We start from the raw sequence: 12,984 nt of genomic DNA, 5'->3' as shown, positions 1-12,984 counted from the left end.
AGCCACTAAGCCACCCAGGTGCCCCAACAGACATATCTATTTCTTATAGTTCTGGAGTAAGGAGTCCAAGATCAGTGCATCACAGATTCAGCATCTAGTAAGAACCTGCTTCCTGATTCATGGCTAGAAATCTTCATGCTGTGTCCTCACATGGCAGAGGAGGATGAGGGATCTCTGTTAGGCCCCTTTTTTAAATAAGAGCACTAATTTCATTCATGAAGACCCTACCCACATGACCTAATCACCCCTGAAAGTCCCACCTTATAGTACCGTGATATTCGGGGTTGGGATTTCAACCTATGAATTTTGAGGGAACACAAACTGTCCATAACAAAGGTCTAGGTTCCTTCTGTCTTATTCCTCTGGCTTGTCTCAAGGTCTTGGTCTGCATGATTGAAACTGGATCATGGATGCATCCATATTTCATGTCACAGGAAAGAAAAGAAGATCATGGAGACGTACATGCCCAACATGTGAGGACCCAGACCACGAAATGCCAAATGTCTCATTTAGTCACATTCCAGTGGCAAATATTTAGTGATAGAGCTGCCACTAGCTACAGAGGAGGATGGGAAATGCAGTGTCTGACTGGGCAGCCATATGCTAGCGTCAATTCCATCATCATGGTACAAGGTAAGAATAGGCATATCTATAAGATATATTCCTAGAAATAGAATGGCTGGGCCAAAGGATAAATACATTTCTAATTTTGGAAGATAATACTAAGTCGCATTCCATGGGACCTGAACCATTCAGTACTCCCACCAGGAATGTATGAGAGTCTGTCTCTCGTCTTCCCAGCACGAAAAGAAAGTGTATTGTCAGACTTGGGTTCTTTTTGCCAATTTGAAAGTTTTTAAAAAAGGTATCTCAGTTTAGTTTTGATTTGAATTTCTCTTATTTTGAATGAGTATCATTTCATATGGTTAGGGGCCATTTATATTTTTTTTTCCTAAAAATCATTTTGCCTGTGGTATGAGTTGCAAGTATTTTTTTTTCTCCAGCTTGTGTTGTCTTTTTATCATGATCAGAGAGACCCTTTTCTCCTCCAGCTGTAATGTCTGAAGACACTTTTAATTGTCACAACTGGACAGGCAGGGCTTCCAGGTATCTCAGGGGTAGGGGCCAGAGATGCTGCCAACTGTCCTGTAATGCACAAGAAAATATTCTCCAATAAGGAATTATCTAGCCTGAAACGTCAAAAGTGCTGACATGGAGAAACATTGGTTTAAAGGAATCAGCTCATGGCTTTTGGTAATAGTTTAGAAAATTTTATATTTTCCATGTAAATCTTTGATCTATTTAGAATGTATCCTGGTCAACAGGAAAAAGTATGGATTCAAGTTTTATCTTTTTTCCAGAGGAGTTCCCAGTTGTACCAGTATCAATTATTACTCCATGTATTATCTATTGCTGTGGAACAAAATGCCCAAAACTTAGCAGTTTGAAACACAAATGTTTATTATGTCAAAGTTTCTGAGGTTCAGGAATATGAGAGTGACCTATCTGGGTGGTCACTTCTCTGGGTGGTTCTGGCTCAGGGTTTCCTATAAAGTTACAGTAAAGCTGTTGGCAAGGAATGTAGTTATTTGGAGGCTCAAAGACCAGATTATTCCTCTGGTTGTTGGCAGACTTTAGTTTCTCCCTAGCTGTTAGCTGGAAGCCTGTGTTCCTCATCATGTGAGCCTTTCCTTAGGATACTTCCAACATCCTCATTATATGGTATTGCCTTCCCCAGAGTAAGTGATTCAAGACAAAAAAAGAGCACCTGAGACAGATATTGGAGGGTTCTTTTTTTATAGCATAATCTTACAGGTGACATTTGACCACTTGTGCAATGCTCTATTTATTCATTAGAAGTGAATCACCAAGTCCAGCATTCACTCACAAGCAAGAGAGTTAAGCTCCCTCTTTTGAAAGGAGAGCTAACAAAGATTTTGTGGACACATTTTTGAAACTAACATTGTCTGTTTACTTGAGATGCTTGTTTTTTTTAACCATATACTTAACTCCTATGGAGATTGAGCCACTTTCTATAATTAATGGTGCATTGCTTCTGACAACTTTTTAAAAGGTAATTTTTAAAATAATTCCTCTATGATTTGAATGAAGGAACTTGCTGATATTCACAAACTATTTTATGTGCTTCTCCTAGCCTGTTAGATCAAATGAGATTATGGATATGAAAGTGCTTTGCAAACTCTAAGGAAATATATGACTGTAAGGTTTTATTATTATTATTTTTTATGTGAAGATATAGCCAAAGAATTCCTGTATTATATTTCCTATTTGATCTGCTGAAATTGGTTCTTGGATCCAAGGTGGAATGTAAGTTGTGGGCCAGTTGTGAAATTTTCCATCATAACATTTCCTGTGGATACAAACTGAACTGAAACCCAACCCAGGAAACAAACATAAAATACGTCAACTAGTTTATATTCACTGAATCTTATCTGCCACTTCTGGGGGTGTCATTTTATCTTTTATGTTGCTGCTTGGGAAATCATAGTTATTGCAGGTGTGTATAAATATTTGTGGCTGGGTTTGGATATGCAGTGGGGAATATGTGACCTTCACGTGATAAAGCCCCAGCAGGAGTTGCTAAAGATATGTTGTGGGATAGGAGGTGTGCTGCACTGAGCCACCCTGTCCAAATCCCTCTGAAGCACTGCCTGTAGAGTCCTTGCTTGGGTCTTGCAGGACTTTTTTTTTTTTCTTTTTTTTTTTTTTTAAGATTTTATGTATTTGATTGAGAGCATGAGCAGGGGGAGGGCTGAGGGAGAAGGAGAAGCAGACTCTCTGTAGAGCAAGGAGCCTGGGTTGGGGCTCGTTCATCATGACCTGAGCCGAAGGCAGACGCTTAACCACCTGAGCCACCCAGGTGCCTCAGGACTTGTTTTGTTTTGTTTTGTTTTGCTTAGGTTTTTAGTTGCAGCAGTCTTTTTAGGTATAAATAATCCTGGGGCAGGTAACACTTGAGCCCGACTAATTAAAGCCAAGTTGAGGGGGAGGAGAGGACAAAAGGTAAACCTGGAAGTTCAAGATATGCAGGGAACCAGGAAAGGAGTAAACAGATTGAGATATAAAGACAAACTTTGTCTGTAATAAGCATTCATCACAATGATTAACGTGTTTGGCTTTTTTCAATGTGAAATCTCCAATTGGCAGGCCGTGTGCTGGATCCAACCCACAGATCGGCTTTGACCAAAACTATGTTTAAAAATGTGGAGATTTCCTTAGAAACTGCTGGAGTTATTTGAAAGAACCAGCGTCTCTTGCAATGCAGGACGTGCATGGTAGCCGTGGGCCAGAGCTGTGTAGCGCCTGTGAGCTGTAGATGGGGAGAGGGTTCTCCAGGTCACTGCAGTCTCTACTAGTCTTTGATGCTGCCCTGTTATCCAGTCACATGTTAGTTACCATTTGTCATCTCCCTTGTGCTGCTGTCATTCAGGGAGTGGGAAAATATTTTGTGTACTTAAGAACCTAATAAGAGTGGGGTAGAAAAGACGGATTGAAAGGACCCCATGTTCTAAGAAGGTGACAAGTCGGCTTCAGGGTGGGCCTCTTCCCTGGGGCCAGCGTAGCCAGGGCTGAGGTGGGAAGCCTCCCTGGAGCCCTTGGGCAGCCTGCGTGCCCATGTGCCCCTGCCGGGTCTCTGCAGCATCCGGAGAGCCTGCGCAGTCTTCCCTCGGAGTGTTACCGTGCTGTACCCTGCTGCTGGCAGGAAGACAAGAGCATGAGGTTGTGTTTAATTTGGAGTGGCACTTGGCACCGAATGAGCCGAATTCTCCAACACATCCACCCTGGGTCCCTTGCGGCTGACCTGTCAATGGCTGCTGCCCTTGGATTGCAGGCAGAGGTTGTCCGTGTGCTGTGCTTGTCCCCAAAGAGCCATGGGTGCCTTGTCCGTTTCCGATGCCATCATTGAAGCCTTTATGTCCACCTCTCTGCAGGCCTCTTGCTTTCGTTCAAGCTTTTTATTAAGGATGCTTGGGGTGACAGGAATCAGGGAGTTGCTTTTGTAAGAACTACTTCAGCAGAGCACGTTGAGGAGGGCCCTTGCAATCCCTCCTCACCCTGCCCCCGAGGACTCAGAAGAGAGGTTGCTTTCCCTCCAATCCTGCTCAGCTGCCAGGGGAGGACACAACCTTGCTCACATTATGGAGTGACTAATTATTCCCTGAGGGAGAGCAGAGGAGCCCCAGTTGCTGTAGTGAAGAGGTACGTTCACTTCTTCAGGCTTCGCTCCCCATCTGGCCAGAGCTTGACTGACCACTCCTGGGTTTGGGCAGGTTAAGATCTCTCTATGTGTTCGATTTCTCAACTAAAGTACAGTGTGCTATTTATGTGGCCACATGTGGCTTCTCTACCCTGAGTTGAAGATAGAGAACAACAATGACCACACACACACACACACACACCCGTTCAGGGAGCACAGTCAAAATATTCCTAAGCCTTATTTGAACCATACATAATAGAGATGCAAGAGACAGTTTCACTGTGAATATACAGATGTGTTTTGTCTTTCTGTTTTCATTTTTGGTTTTTTTTTTCTGTCCATCATCTAGGATTCAGCTAAATGTGATAGAAACTGAATAACATTGGCTTCACCAAAGAGGGATTTCTTTTTCTCCCTTAGCAATAAGTCAGATGTCATCAACACCCAATATCCCATCTTCCTGCTCCCCTTTCTTTAGCATACAGCTTTCATTCTTGTGTTTGTTGCCTCATGGTCACTAGAAGGCTGCTACATCTTCAGCTTCATTTCTGTATTCCAGGCAGGAGGAAAAGGTAAGAAGGAGAAAGATTTTGTGTTGGTAAAGCCAAAATTCTCCCAGAACTCCTTAACAAATGTTTTCTGACGTGGAAACACTGGTCGTAATTATGTCATTGTAGCCACCCCTAGGAGCGAGGGAAACCAATGCAGTATTTTAACTCAGTGCATTTCTGCCCTTCTTTCTCTCAATACCCACCTATGTTCTGTGAGTAAAGAAGGAATGGGGGAAATTGATAATGCTCATGCAGCTAGCAATGTCTTTATTCATTTCAGAAAAACATCTGAACATATTTTGGCGACTGTTATCCCATTTTTCTTCACTCTTTTTTTTTTTTTTGTTAATATTTATTTATTTATGGGGGGGGGGGGTGGTAGAGAGAGAGAGAGAGAGAGATCTCATGACTTGAGAGATCAGAACCTGAGCCAAAACCAAGAGTCAGTCGCTTAACCAATGAAGCCACCCAGGCACCGCCTCCTCTCCCTTCTTCTTTCACTCTTAATTTCCTGCTACCTAATGCCTCCTTTGAAAGAAGAGAGTCAGTGCTCTGTGCAGGGTTATGAAAGCAGGGGGTTTCCACTGCCTAGGACAGCGTGGTGGGTCTTTTAGTTAAGCCTGAAACACTTGGAATTGGAGCATTCTCTGAGCCACGAAGCAGTGTCTCTGCAGATGGAGATGGAGTGAAGCTGTGTAAATGTGGCTGTCTACCGGGCACGTTTCCTGGCCTAGGAACGATTTTGATTTTCTCTCTGCTAATTGCCCATCTCTGATTCTCCTAGACATTTCCCTCACCTTATCTGCAGATCAGTCAAAGGCTGAGTTGTATTTTTTTTTATTATTAGTATTGGACTTTGGGACTATAGCCTGCTGCAGTGTGCAAACACAAGCAAAGCAAATACATGACAACATGAATAAATTCATTTAAAGTAAACTACACTCTTATAATTACTTTCTTGGATATTCAGCATAGTTTCTTCTCCTTAGGCAGCATGTACAGTCATGACTATTTCTCATTATTGCTCATACCATTAATATTAAAAATAATGGCATTTATGGAAGACCTTCAATATGTCATAGCTCTGTAAAGAACATAGCCAGGACCCTGATAACGGGCTTCTACTCTAAAATAAATGTACAGAGGGTGCTTTAAACTCTCAGGGGGAATAATAATTCTTTGTAGAAATTCCATGTACTGGCTATGTGCAACCAATGGAATCGGACTCTGCTGGAGATTCCCTTGGGCTCTTGGATATTTTCTTAAGAGTCAGGTTTGCTCAGTTAAGTCAAATATCTAGACAAACTCCTTGGCTGTCAGCTCTCAACTGAATGTTAAGCAGCCAGTATGGCCAGATTGACTGGATATTTTGGCAAAGCCAGACAGTGAATAAAGAGACAAGGTATATGGGAAGGCATATGCTTGAGAAGGCAGAGGAAAGCGACTCAACTAATCTATCCATTATAAAGATTCTATTCAATGTCATGTATAGAAGTCTTCCCATTTATTGCTGAGGTTTGGAAATTGTGGTTTGTTATGCTTGTGGGCCCGTCTTCATCCACAATGGGAAGCTGAAAGCTCCTTTACTGCAGGTGTTGTTATTCATCTTTGAATTCTACTGACTAGCACAGTAGCAGGTATACTACATTTGTCATTGAATGAATGAGCAAAAAGGCAACAAAACTTTTGAATTATATTTCACTTAACTAATGGCTATGTAAATATACCCAAAATCTATATGGGTTGGTAGAAGAAATGAACATATTGGATGAGGTTTTCTCAAGAGAAAAAAAAAAAGATTATTATAGGAGATGAAGAAACACTGTAAATTAAATGATTCTGCATGACTTAGGGCAAGGTGATGAAACTTTCTAAGCCTCATATCTCACAGAATTATTACAGGGTTAAATAAAATATTTGATGCATTTATCATAATACCTGGCACTGTGTAATGTGTCCTAAATCTCAGATACTACAAGTTTCTTTTGATTTCTCTAGGACTCTAAGAAATTTTGGACCAAGAATGAAGTTGAGGACTGTTGTGGTATCAATAGATCTTGTGATTTGTTGGGGCTGCTATTTCTCAGGTATGACTCCACTTTCTGGTTATGGATCTTCCTCAAAAGAGCAGTGCAGGGAGGGGAATACAGCCCTGAAGCCAGGCTAACTTAAGTAGCTCCAGCTATAACTCCCATGGGAGAGACATGCTTAACTGAGAAATGACAGCAACACTGGAAATTTGGAAAGGAGAATTGTCCAGGGCAATAAATATTTTATAAAAAAGAAGTCCTCAGGGGTGAGGAGAAGAGGGATGTGAGGAAATTGTCTCAGAGGATGAGATTTGGAATTATTCTGGGGAGAAGTAAGGACCTTTTCCTGTCAAGACAGAGGTGTGTTCAGGAAGGGCTGTGGCCTTCTGGGTGGAAAGGAGAGAGCTCCAGGTCCAAGATTTGGGGGTGAGATATTAGAAAGGGACTGAATGTGGTCTCAACAACAAGGTGCCTGTGAGTGAGTGAAGTGCAGTGAGTGTGCAAGGGTGTGAAAGATCGTCCTTCCAGACCCTAGCAAAGATGGGCAGGGGGTGGGGGTCATCATCAAAGCTTTCTGACAGCCCTCACCTAACCGGTCCTTAGCTCTCTGAGATGCAGCCCAGCCTTCCACCTCTCAGCATCTCAACCCCCAGCCGTCCAGTTCAGGACTCCGCTGGTTCTGGAATGCATGCTGTTCATTCCATTCATGCCAAGATTCTGATCTTTGCTTCAAATTCATCCTTTACACAGCAGCCAGGTCTTTTTCTAAAACAAATGCTACAGGTCTTATTTCCTTGTGAAAATGGCTTTCCAGTGCTTTCAGGAAACAGGTTTCCCTGGCCACTGACAGACATATTACATCCCAGCAACAGGGAAATGTTTGCACACTCATTCTCCTCTTCACCTTCCTCCGAATACACGAATGGTTTTCCTCTGTTCTCCTGCCTGGTTAATTCCACTCAGCTACCAGTCATCTCTCCAGCAGCCTGTCCGAGCCCTGACCCCCTCATCTATAAGCTGGATTAGATGCTCCCCTTCTGCTTCCTTATGCCCCTGTATGCCTCTCTTGCCACCAGCCTTCCCCCCTTGTCTCATCTCTTTGTCTGTCCTTAAACTCACAAGTTATCTTTGCCTCCAGGCTCTTATTTATTTTATATAGACAGAATCCAGTACTTGGTAAAAGGTAGAAGCATTTTTCTAGAATAAAAGGATGAATGAATGGAAGTCTCATGACTTGAATCAGAACACCCACTAAGCAATGAGCCTTCTGTTTAAGATGGTTTTCGATGATCTCGAAAGTGTTTCTTGGATTCTGACTTTCACAGCTTCACTGGTTGGCCTCTCCGTACATCTCTTTTTTCTCATTATTTACAGCAGTAGGGCTTTTCAGTCATTTTAGATTTGATTTTCCTAATTTATCCTTCCTTCCATCCTTAGGATATTTATTGGGTAGCCAAAAGGGCAAAGGGAAATTTTTATGCAGGTCATGCCTACACCTGAATAAGAATTCTTGATGGCGATGGAGTCAGCCTCCTTCTAAAAAGATTAAAAGCCTTATATCTGGAGAGTCATTTAATAAGAAGTGAACATTCATATGTTGTCTTGCTGACTTTTAAAGGTAATTAAACCCGTGAGGGAGCTCACAGTGAAGGTTCTCCATTGATAGGAATGGTTGTTCAGAAACACTCTGGAAGCTGACTAGAGAAGAAACTGTCCCAAAACCTCCCAAGCAAGGATCTCTGACATAACCAGGCAGCAAGCTCATAAATCAAACTTATCTCACACAGGCATCATGCTCAGTGAAGTTTTGAAGGTTAAACATTTCAGTTCTTAATTTGGTTTTATTATTTTAGAGCAGATTATGTATAAATTCTGGTTTAAGGATTAGACATATTACTAAATCAGGACATTTTCAACCATGGAATCAAATAAAACATATTTAGTATATAAAAATGCTGAGGGGAAGATACTCATTTTTATCATTGTTACCGGTAAACTAACAAGCAGAAACTGTAGCATTTCAAATTTATGGTCTTAAGAGATAATTATAGAAGACTATTTGTTTCTTTGTCTTCTTTGAAGCCTATTTGTTTCTATTCTTCATTATCTTTAGAATAATCTATGTTATCCTGCTGTCCCCATTAAAAGCTCAAGTGTTAAATCATAATTGATAAAATGATTGATAAAATAATTGAAAAATGAATTAGATAAAATTAATCTAAATTCTAATATACCCTTTAAAAAAAAAGTAATGTTGACGGCCTCCGTCCTGCTCCCCACTTGTGTCCCATTCCCCTTGTGCTTTCCTCTCTTTGAGTCTCTATCTAGACCTATACCCTAAAATGGAGGAGTGAAGCAAATGTTCTGGAATAATCAAGCAATTTTTTTCTGTTAATTGTGCAAATTTATGTTTACTAGGGTGTTCCTGATATTTCCCCTAGATTATGTACTTCCCACTGTTAATATCAGCAAAAGCTGAGTATGTTGAAGGGAGCTTAATGCATCTGGCTGCCACTTTCTGGCAATGTAAAAATCCACCATGCCTTTTCAAGTATTCTGCTTTGGGTATTTTTCATTTACTTTTTAATTATTAGCATTTATATCTTTTTTCCTATCTTTACATGTTACTTAAATGTTCAAAGGAAATATTCCCTCACTGCCAATCTGAAGAGCTGCTTTTTGAAGACACGAGCAGCATGGGGAGTCCCAGCATATGCTGAATTGAGCCAATCTAAATAGTTGGCAGTTGGCTGCTGTCGGAAGTAATTTTGAATCATACTATATTTGCTTTTCAAAAACAAGTAAAACATGTGTCAGTAGCTCCTCTCCAAACAATGCTCATTGGAGTCTCTTAATTTATCCCTATGTCAAAAATTTTCATTTATCTGTAAGTATTTCCATACGGTAGACTTTGAGACTTGTGTGAGGCAGCATAATTGGAGACAGAGAGATACCTCACAAAGTGGGGAGGTCGTGGGCCACGGGCCCAGGACCTTGAAAAAGAATTCCCATGTCCATTAGCTCGGATTGTGCTCCTGCTGGTGGACTTGTGTCTTCAAAACCCAAATGTTTGTATTTGCCAGCAACCAGCTAGAAAGGCCTTGTGGCCTTCTAGTTCATTTGAATGTGTTAAATTATCATAGTTTTCCAGCATTTTTACCCTCTTTTTTAAATTACATATCAGAATAAAAAGAGATATACACATTTACAGACACATTACATATCATAAAGTAGCACAGAATGGGTTGGAACATTTAAATCTGCATTGTCTCTTTTTTTTTCATAGCAGTTTTTTCTTTTAGGCTCAGAACTTGGCTTTCTGATTATCATGTTGGGACCAAATTTTATTTTAACATCTAAATTATCATTTTTATTTATTTTCTTAAAAGATTTTATTTATTTATCTGACAGAGAGCGAGAGAGAGCACAAGCAGGGGGAGCGGCAGGCTGAAGGAGAGGGAAAAGCAGGCTCCCCACTGAACAGGGAGGGCTCCATCTTAGGACCCTGGGATCATGACCTGAGCCTAAGGCAGATGCCACCCAGGCACCCCTAAATTATCATTTTTTAAAGTATTTTATTTATTCCTGAGAGAGAGAGAGAGAGAGAGAGGCAGAGGGAGAAGCAAGGAGAGAGAGAGAGAGAGAGAGGCAGAGGGAGAAGCAGGCTCCATGCAGGGAGCCCTACGTGGGACTCGATCCCGAGTCTCCAGGATCACGCCCTGGACTGAAGGCAGCGCTAAACCGCTGAGCCACCCGGGCTGCCCTAAATTACCATTTTTAATTTATCTAGTTAAAAAGTACTATTAAGCACTAGAAGAAGATTTTGTTAGAAATGGATGGAGGTACAAGCAGATCTTTCTAAGTTAATTTTGACTTACGTTAGGCTCAGAGTCTCAGGAAATTAATTATGGATGTCCACTGCAATTAGAGTTTGGTTTGTTTTAGAGTGACCAAAAGTTGCAACCTTCTGGTAACCAACTAGCAGGTCATATTAAAAGAGAAGACCGTGCTAGTGATTTTTCTGAGGGACCGTCCAGCTGCCAAAAAGGCCAACTTTTTGGTTTACACCTAAGTGATTCAGGATTAAATACACATCTTTACTATTGTGAAGGACATCACTTCCAAGTTCAAGTTCCAAGGTAAAATGTGTTTATTTTTGAAATACAGTATATGTCAGTAAGAACAGGCCTAGCAGATTTGATAAGTACAGGCTAATGCCTTTCCTGGTGATATGTGACAATCACTAATATTTCTCCTGAAATCTTTATGTCTTGATGAATTAGCTAATTTGCAGCGGTAAGCCACGTCGGATTCGGTTATTTCAGTCACCTTAATAATCAATGCAGATCGCTGCATGATCGATTCAGCAGCAGAGTTGGGAATTAATCACACAGACAGTTCCTAGACTGGGGTCCAATGTAGTGCCCACGAAAGATGTGGCCTTATGCCGAGGATTCTTTTCACAGGACTGTGTCTTGAGTTTCTCCTTTTTGTTCTTCCTTTTGTTGGTATATCTGCAATTACGGGCCAAGTCTCAGAACATTGTAAGCAGTGGGGGGAGAAAAAGAACATAATAAACAACATTGTGTTTATGACATCACACATAGACAATGACAGATTTGAATTTCAGGGTAGGTAGTTCAGCTTTTTAAAAAAGCCATCCAAAATAAGGGCTTAAAACTTAAATCTTCAGAATCACTTGACAAATTTTTTTCCTTCTCCTGGTTCTGTTAAAATAGTTGAAGGTGTAAACATCTGTTAAGCATGCATACACACTTGTTCAAACATACTTGGTCTGTTTGATTACTTCCAAGTTCCACTATTTTTGACAAAGCATGCATTTTATTTTTATTTTTTTTAAAGTATGCATTTTAAATATGAGATTGATGATTTTTCTAAAGGGAGTTATTCTCAAGTTTGTAGACTTCCTGATGTTAATATTTCTGCACAGCTCTTCCCATGATGCCTGCTCAATACTGATTCAGTGAAATGAAAAATATTTATTGTCATTGGTGAGAAGTGATCAGATGTCTTCCCTCACCTGCTGGTAGTCCTTGCCTGGCTCTTTGCATGGCAATGTGTACACTGTCAGGTGACCTTCATGCCTACTGGCACAATAATCATGAAAAACAACTGGATTGTATCCCCTGTAAAGTTTGAGTCAGACAGTTATGAAGTATGAAGATATCTATGGCTACAGGGACATCCGTGACTTAAAAATGCTAATTTCTCAATGAATTTCAACTACATGACTAAATAAAGGGAAACTGAGAGTCTATTTGAGAAGTTTCCTGATTTGAGTTAAATATTGTTGGGAAGAAAGTACTTTATGGGAAAACATGAGATCACAGATGGTTTGTTTGCAAAGTTGAAGTTCCGCGCTCTGAAGCCTACCTACCCTGAAGCTGTGTTGGACATAGGTTCTTTCACCAAACCTGAGTGTAACAGTAGAGCATGTGTTGACTTTTTTTGTATGATACCTGGTAGGTTGTATTCTGTGGAATAAATAGTTTGCCATATTCTAGAAAAGACCCTTTGAATTTAACAGAGCTTTAAGGACCATCTAGTTCATGCTACTCACAGCAGGACAGGATCCAGTTGGGGCCATTGCTCCTGGCAGGCTCTCAGCTGCCTTGCTTGATCTTGTTGTGTGTACCTTCTTCTTCCATGCATGAAATGGCCTGGCTTTTCTTTAGGCCTTGAGAGAGAGTGTGTGACAAGTTAGTTAAGATAATATGTATTAAATGGTGTCCCTCTGCAAAGCACTAAGGTGAGGTGTTATTTTCTTTCTCTCTCACTCTTTCACAGGAGTAGTGAGAGCAATCCAAAGGACAAGAACATATTTAATGATCCCAAACCCTGGCCTGAGGAAGTTGAGTAGTTAAGTGAAAAAATTTGAAGATAGTTAAGCTCAAGAACTGTGACCTCAGGAAGATACATTTTTCTGGCTCTTAATTTTCTTTACAGAGGGTTTTCTTGCTGTTTGTGTACCTTTTGGTCCAACCAACAACTGACTCAGTGAGTAGCAAACTCAAAAGGTAACAAAAGCATTCAAACCAAGTGGGGTGTTTTATTTTATTTTATTTTTTTAAAGAGTTTATTTATTTATGAGAGACAGAGAGAGAGGCAGAGACACAGGCAGAGGGAGAAGCAGGCTCCATGCAGGGAGCTCGACATGGGACTT

General features: G+C 40.8%; 1 protein-coding gene and 1 long non-coding RNA gene across 2 annotated transcripts in view; one reads left to right on the top strand and one right to left on the bottom strand.

Moving 5' to 3' along the window:
- Positions 1–12,984, top strand: part of MDFIC (MyoD family inhibitor domain containing) — a 290,769-nt gene that overhangs the window by 65,709 nt on the left and 212,076 nt on the right. The gene's annotated exons all lie outside the window — the stretch shown is intronic.
- On the bottom strand, positions 4,537–7,479 carry LOC144288539 (uncharacterized). Its single transcript, XR_013356426.1, has 2 exons — positions 7,389–7,479; positions 4,537–4,767 (listed from the first exon to the last, which is right to left on the bottom strand). It is a non-coding gene; the product is annotated as an uncharacterized LOC144288539 (long non-coding RNA).

This window comes from Canis aureus, chromosome 18, assembly GCF_053574225.1.
Source record: "Canis aureus isolate CA01 chromosome 18, VMU_Caureus_v.1.0, whole genome shotgun sequence".
NCBI classification, from domain to species: domain Eukaryota; kingdom Metazoa; phylum Chordata; class Mammalia; order Carnivora; family Canidae; genus Canis; species Canis aureus.
This window is presented reverse-complemented; position numbering and strand designations above follow the sequence as displayed.